The sequence below is a fragment of the Fukomys damarensis genome, unplaced genomic scaffold, assembly GCF_012274545.1.
Source record: "Fukomys damarensis isolate Sample0158 unplaced genomic scaffold, DMR_v1.0_HiC HiC_scaffold_39, whole genome shotgun sequence".
Classification (NCBI taxonomy): Eukaryota; Metazoa; Chordata; class Mammalia; order Rodentia; family Bathyergidae; genus Fukomys; species Fukomys damarensis.
This window is the reverse complement of record NW_022900951.1, coordinates 89,238,734-89,246,867: the sequence shown is the minus strand read 5'-3', so window position 1 is coordinate 89,246,867 and position 8,134 is coordinate 89,238,734. Positions and strand designations below refer to the sequence as shown.

At 41.6% G+C, this 8,134-nt stretch overlaps 1 pseudogene; it reads right to left on the bottom strand.

Moving 5' to 3' along the window:
* Positions 1-3,820: 3,820 nt before the first annotated feature.
* On the bottom strand, positions 3,821-4,594 carry LOC104847606 (annotated as a pseudogene).
* Positions 4,595-8,134: the final 3,540 nt, after the last annotated feature.

Genomic DNA, 8,134 nt, shown 5'->3' with positions numbered 1-8,134 from the left:
AGGGACCATTTTCATCTCCAGAATTAAGGATTATTTTAATATTACATCATTGTCTTTTCTCTTTTACTTTCCTTTTTAGTTTTATTTTAGGATTCCCTATTTTTAGTGTTCATACAGAGATTTTTTTAACTGAAATACTGAATAGTTTCTTTGGTGTGAAAAACTATAATAGTACACAGGATCCTAATGAGATAATTAATAAAGTGAAATAGGAAGTAAAGGGCTAAAGTTGTAGGGAAAGTGGGAAGGGTGCTGGAAAGGTAATAAGAGAGAGGAAAAAATATGAGAAACTGAAAAAATGGAAATAAAGTGTTTGTAAATGGGGAGGGGAGGAGGGGGTGAAGGGAGGGCAGGGACAAGGGGAAAAATGAGAATCAAGACCTATTATGTAAAGGTACAGAATCCCAACGATGAATGTAATTGCATTGTATACCTAGATTGTACCAATAAACTCAATGAAAAGAAAAAAAAAAGAAAGAGGGTCCAGGGCTAAGCCAGTGCCACCTCCGGCAGCTGGCAGTGCCATTAGTAAACAGCAGTCCTGCAGCAGCGGCAGGTTCTCTTCCTAGCCCCTCTTAGGACTGAAGGAGATAATCTCTTGGAGACTCAGAAGGGGCAGTGTAGGGCTGAGAATGAAATTCTACATTTGCCTTCTCCCCTGAGATTCATGTCCACATCCAACAAGCACATGCTGCTTGGAGTAAACCCCTCTCTGCAGTTTGGGTAAGAGCATTTCATCCTGGAATACATCCAACCTCTAGGAAGCTGCAGGGGAGATAGAGAAAACCAAAACAAACTAAGCACATGATCTGTGCTACAGCTCATTTCTATGCATTAATGATTTAAAAAAAATAATCACCATGGTCAATAAAATATACAAAACAGACAACATCAGGACAATGGAAAAATCTGCCGCAGCCTCACCCTCTTGTGCTCTTCCTAAGAGTCAAAAGTCCCTTCTCCTGGCTCCTCTCAAAATGTCCTGTCTCCTTGCTGCAGCCTGCCAGGAAGGTGGCCAGCTGGGGTGACACACTGGCACAGGCCCATAATCCAAACTAGCTGGGCAGCTCCCTGTGTGTGCACCATGAGGATCTGCACTACTAAATTAAGTTTGTAAGGTGGGAGGAGTGGAGGAGGACAAGGATTGAATATTGGCTCCTTGGAGGCAAAGACAAAGACCTCTGCCCAAGTTCTATGGCTGAGTTCACGGTCAGCACAGGTGGTCATGTGGCCTGAGAGAACTGAACTTAAAACTGCTATCTAGCAGCCACCTTTTTAAAAGTTTAAAAATGTTTAAATGTCATTTGTGCAGTTGGATTTAAAACTAAGAAAACTAGCTTCGTGACTTAGAAAGGATACTAATTACACATGCCCAAAGGATATCTCCTATGATATGTGATGGGAGTGGCACCACTGGCCCTCTAAGTATGTCTCAGCGATGCCAACAGTGGGCTTGTTGCAGTTTTATCATATGACCTGCTCCAGTGGTCTGTAAAGAAAAATTGCCAAGGAAACATCCTTTAGAAAAACATGAAATCCAAGCTTCATGCCTCCTTAGAAACGACCATCAGATTTGAACACTGAGAGTTCTGAGACCATCCACATGCAGCCAAACCTGGACCTCCAGACTCATGTTGTGCGTGAAGATGACCATGTCCCCAGGAAGCCTTTAGGAGACCACACAGCAGGTGGAGAACACAGGTCCTCAGAAACTACTGCCCATGACTTTTAGGGAGAAGCTGTGATTATGGCACACAAGCCAAAATGGAATATTCTTGCCCTGGGTCTCAAAACTGACCAGGAACACGAATGCACATTCCAGGGAATCAGAGGGCTTCCTGTGTTTCTAAGCTGAGCCAGGCCTAAGCTTCATATCCACAGTGTTGGGCCTGCAGAGGAAGTGCAGGGTTCTGTATCCTCTCTGGGTTCTGGGTCAGTACCCCTGCAGGAAGATCTACACAAGTCTGGTGAAGCACTCATTTCTTCTCTTCCTCTGTCCTCAGGAGGTTTGGCGTGCAGTGCTTCTACCTGGAAATCTCAAGGCTCCACCCATGGGGCACAGGAGCCTGCAGGTGAGGCACCAACAGGTGCTCCAAGTCTGCATGGAGCATCAAAAGTTTCATCACATTTGAGGCTCAAAACCTGCCAAAAGTTACATTTTCTTTACTTGGAATAAGACAGGATTTCCAAAGGAAATCACTATTAAAAATTCTTTTATTTTTCCTGGTATAAATCCATGCAAGGATGTGGAATAAGTCATATCATTAAAAACAAAACAGCAGTGAAGAATAAAGTACCAGTTGCAGGTGTTGATCCTGTCTGCTGTATTCTGCAAAAGGCCAGTAAGAGGGCTTTTTTCCAGTTGAAATAATTTATACTAGTTTTCTCCCCAATTGCCACTGGGAGCAGTACTTAATTACACAGTATCACTGCTATAGTTGTCACTGATGATCCTCCATGGTGAGCTAGACAATCTTCCATCCCAGGGTGGAGATGACAGACCACTTTGCACCAAGCCTGTAATTTTCTTTTTTTTTTCTTTCTATTGTTTATTGGTACATTTTAGGTATCCAGTACAGTTACATTCATTATTGGGGTCTTGTACCTTTACATGACAGGTGGTCTTGGTTCTCATTTTTTCCCTTTGTCCCTGCTCTCCGTTCATCCCCTCCTCCCCTCCCCATTTACAAACACTTCATTTCCATTTTTTCATTTTCTCATATTTTCCCCTTATTACCTTTGCCCTACACTTCCCACCTTCCCTACACCTTTAGCCCTTTTCTTCCCATTTCACAATTTCAGTTATCTCATTAGGATCTTATGTACTATTACAGTTTATTCACACCAGAGAAACTATTCAGTATTTATACATGTGTGACTTATTTATTTCACTTAGGAGTATATCCTCAATATGTATCCATTTTCCTATGAATGAGAAGCCTGTAATTTTGAAAGGTATAAAAAAATCTTAAGAGACCTTTCATATGCCTATGTTGGCCTGAAATGGTTCCCTTGTGGTGCATTTGCTTCTGTAAATTTCATCTTCACCTTTAGGAAGAGGAGAAAGTAAGTAGTTTCTGCGTCTTGCTCTGGTTTCCCAGCCAATGTGCCTACTGAGGATTTTTTTATTCCATATAAAACCTTTAAAAGAGCATATGATGAAGTTGATTTACTTAATGCAATTGACTACATAAACCAACACAGCCACGTGCAATACAATATTGAGCAAGTACTTCTGGTGCCAGAGCTGCCCCCAGCACAATACTCCTCAGCCCTTGTCTCCTGGGAACGCTCAAATCTCTTTAAGATCAATATAATAAAGAAACTATACACCACATACACAATGAGCCTCAGATGGTCATTTCGACTGCTACAAGCGAGAAAGGACAAAGAACTTCGAAAGAAGAGACAGCTGCACCACATCCTGCTGGAAATGTGCATTCCAAAGGTGTCTGTCCAAAGTGCCAGAGAGCCGGCACAGCCACCCAAGGTGCATTCCACAGCCCGGTCCTGGGCTGAAGGGCTTTCCTGTTGAACTCGGATATGCCAGATTATTGTCCTTCCAAAGGAAGCTTGGGGAAGGGCAGGCAGTGAAACACTACCGTGGGACCAAGGGCACATGGGTTCCGCAGACACAGATGTTCATAAAATCCATCTCTAGGTTTGCTTCTGTGTTTCATGAGAATAGGCTGGTGTTACCTTAGTTCAGGGAGAAAAATTACTTCTTCCTTGACACGAGCAGGTTGAGTACAGTTCTGATCTCCATCTCCTCTCTGGCCGCTGTCCCTGAGCCTGCCTCCCCCGACACACGCAAGATCTCTTAAGACACACTGGAACAGCAGATGCTGGGGGAGCCCATTTGTGTAAGGACCATGTCCAGCCATAGCAAAGGCCCATTCAGGTGCAGCTCAATCCAACAGTGCTGGTCACTGTCTGTCGCCTGTATTCGGACCCCAGAGTTTGACAATGCTCATGCGGATGGTGCACATGCGCATCGGCTGGTAGACAGCCTCAAAACCCTGGTTCACAGATTGAGCCAGCAGCGCAGCCAACTCCTGGTTGTTGAAGATCTTCAGGTTACATCCTGGGGGGATCTTGCAGACAGATGGTGGCAGGGTATCAGCCGCAGCGTTGGTTATAGTTAGGAGACCGGACAAAAATATCACTGTAGCGGAGGCACTCTGCGAAGACCTCCCATCCAGTGTAGTAGAGCCGAACGCCTCTCCCAGCGTGCCTCCACGTCAGCTCCATCGCCACATTCCTGTTCACATTGGACAGCAGGCCTAGGCAGAAGCGCTTGGAGTTGGAGGGGTCCGTGAAGCCATCTACCGTCACGGACGGCTGTGACGTGTGGGAAGTCTCCCCAATGCGCTGGTTCAGATAGTAGAGATGGAGCACCAGATGGCTGATTCGCAGTAGGGGACTGGCTGCAGGTCCAAGTTACTGTGTGCCGGGGACATCAGATTTGGGGAAAGGTTCGGAGAACCTGCATCCATGCTGTGGTTCATCTGGCGGTCACTGGTTTCTCCATCTTCGCTCAGGTAGCCAGGGGGTCGGGTCTCTGGAATACTGCTCTGGGGCTCCACACCAGCTGGGTAGTTGGTGCTCTCAGGGATCTCTGTGTGGCGTGGTACCAGCACACTTGATCTAGCTAGCCATATATTACTATTTTCTGTTTTAAAGATAAGAGATACTCAGGCCGGGGATGTAGCTCAGTGGCACTACACCTGCCGCACACGTGCAAGGTCCTGAGTTCAATCCTCTGTACAAAAAATAAAGAAGAGATCTTTCTGCTAAAAATGCAAAAAATGAAGAAAAGAGGAATTGTACCACCTCAAATTTTGCCTGCTATTCATATTTCAAATTGAAAAGCCCAAGTAAAAAGGGAAAAGAAAAAAATGTGAGAATGAAAAGATGAAAATAAAGTGTTTGTAGATGGGGAGGGGAGGAGGGGGTGAAGGGAGGGCAGAGGTAAGGGGAAAAATGAGAATCAAGACTTGTCATGTAGAGGTACAAGATCCCAACAATGAATGTAACTGTACTGTATCCCTAAAATGTACCAATAAACTCAATTAAAGCTGAAAAAGGAAAAAAAAAAAAAGAAAGAAAAGAAAAGCCCAAGAGCACCAAGTCAGCCCTGCAGAGTCCCCTAGCTTGAACCAGGAGGTGGAATGTGTTGTTACTTGAAGATTGAAGAATAAGTAAATATCTTTTTTTTGTAGAACTTACAGAGATTCATGTTACCAATTACATAAAATGCTGTTGATGAAACAAAAGGAAGAAAACAAACATTTTATTTTTGTTCACTCCCTCCCTTTCACCTTTGCTCCATCTCTGCTCCCCACACCCTCCTTCCCACCCTTTTGGTACCACCAGTTTAATTCTGTGTTTTTGCCCTGAGATACATCCCCAGTCCTTTTGATGCTTTATTTTGAGACAAAGTTTCACTAAGTGGCCCATGCTGAACTCAAATTTGCAATCTTTCTGCCTCAGCCTCCCAGAGTAATAGAATCAGACGGGTTTGCCATCACACCAAGCTAAAAATAAACATCTTCAAAGCTTAAAAATAACAATAAATGTGTATGTTCTAGAGAACACACATGAAGGCCTCTTTGTTTTATGTTATGCCAGGACACTTTTTCTAGAAAACTTAATAACTTCAGGATTTCTCATAATGAAATCTGAAGAATATGAACTCCTGTGTATGGAGGGAGGAAAATTAAATGAAGCAGCCAGCCAAAAAACTTGCAAAAGTAAAGACATACAAAGCTTCCTGGAGGGCCAAATCTGTATTACAGAATACACTGGCTAGACCCATGTCAAGTCAATAGTATGCTCAGAATAAAAAACCTTTAGTGAGGAAGTATCTTGACCTTTCTGTTTGTTCTGAATGTTGCATTAGCAAAGCTGAGGTGGGTTATTTTCTACAAAAGGATAACAATAGTGTTCTCTCTGTAAAAAAAGAAAGGAAAGAAAGTACCTGAACAAGAAAAGTTCTGCATACCACTAAAAATATACTAGAATTAAGGCTACAATGGCAAACTCAACCTGACAATTTTATTTCCTGATGATGTTTGTTTTTAAAACCTTTTGTGGGAAGCTCACCAAGTTTTTTTTTCTTTTTAATTTTTCTTAATTTTACTCACTAATTTTATTGGTACACTTTAGATATACAATATGCTGACATTCATTATTGGGAATTTGTACCTTTACATAATATATCTTTGTTCTTATTTCCCCCCCCATTTCCCTGTCCTCCTTTTAACCCCTCCACTCCTCCCTATTTACAAAGACTTTTTTCCATTTTTTCCTTTTCTCATATGTATTCCTTTTTCTTCTTTCCATTCCCCTACCCCTCCCACTTCCCCTTCTCCTTTAAAGCTTTTCTTTCTATTTCACATTATCTATTATACATTTGATCCTTACACTTTCAGTTTCTCACACCAGAGAAGCGAATTGGTATTTACATATGTGTGCCCTATTTATTTAACTTAAGAGTATGGCTGCAATGTGAGTCTACTTAGAAATAAATGTCTCTAGTATCTCATTCTCTATGGCTAAGTAGTACTCTCATTTACTAAAAAAAAAAACCACATTTTCTGTATCCAGTCTCCAATTGATCGGCAATTAGGCTGTTTCCAAGTTTTAGATATTACAAACTGTGCTGCTATGTTACCTTGCTTATTTTCCATAAGATCATGTTTTTATTTTTAAAATTTTTTATTTAATTTTAATTTTTTGAGACGAGATCATGCTATGCAGTTCACGCTGGCCTTGAAATCATGGTGATCCTCCAAGTACTGGGATTACAAGCATGCACCACCACACCTGGCCCCATAATAGAATATTTGTAATGAGCTCTTTCTTTTCTTTTAAAGGGAAATGTTGGGATTCCCCCACCCTTCACCAAAAATGGGGAAAACAAATGATGGTAAAAAATACCAAAGGGGAAACAAGGGTCTCATACTTAAGTGAGTCAATAAATCCTGCACTTTGTTTATTCTGAGTTGTATATTGAAAGGCCAAGTTCTATAAACATTGTTTAGAGTAAGAATGAGAGCACTTGAAAACTGAACATTAAGCAATCCCATAAAGAGGAAAATCAAATTACATGCATCAAGGATCAACTGTTATTCTGAGGGACATGAAGAAAAGTTGATACCAGTTGCAGTTAAAGGTGTGCTTCACCTGTGACTCAAAATTATGTTTGTTATCTTATTTTGGGCTAAAATGGAATCTCTAAAGGACCCGCTGTTGCTTTGGATAATGACCTACATTTTGATGATTTCTAGCCAATCTCTGGCCAGATGACCTTCAGAACAATTAACTCATTAATCAGCAGAATTCATCATGATTATTTGCTGTCATTCAGCTCTCTACTTTCACAAAATTCTATTATTAGATTTATTTCTATCAAAGGCCTTCAGGCATAAAGCCAAGTATGGCCATCCTAAATATTTGCATTTATAGGAACATGCTTTTCTGTAAAGGGTAGGGGTCAGTGAGAACTAGAGTTTTTTTTTTTTGGTATGAGGAAATGAAAATGGGAGTGTGTGTCACTAGCAGAGATGTAACATCAGCAGCCTGGCACATTGCTAATTCCCAGGCTTGTGAGAGTTCCCCCCTATGGACAGTGTTTTCAGAGATTACCTTTAAGTAATTTGGTAGAAGATCCAAGGATAACCTTGGAACTTAGGCACTTAGATATGGGAGACAAGGCTCATTCTGAAGAGTGTTGTTTGTTCAGAGGATCCGACTTTCGGAGAATTTGCTTACAGATCAAATGAGAACTGTAGTTTTATACTTTTTATTTTCTGGCCCACTGGAAAAACTTTCAGTACTTCCCATTAGTCTTAACTTTAGCTAACTCTGAACTTCATGTTGCAGGGCACTAATGACATAAGACAAGAAAAAGAAGGCTGAAAGGATCAATAGTTCTCTAAGCCTTTCTCCATTTCAATGACAAGAAATAACATAGATTATTGGAAAAGACTTCAAAGAGTTGATGAGCATTCTCTTTTTCCCAGGTGCTTACACAGGAGAGGAAAATATTGAGAAGCTTTAGAGAGGTGTCTTATGAATGTGTAAGCAAGGCCCTTTGATGTTCCACAGATGTGCTGTAAGGAGGTCAGCT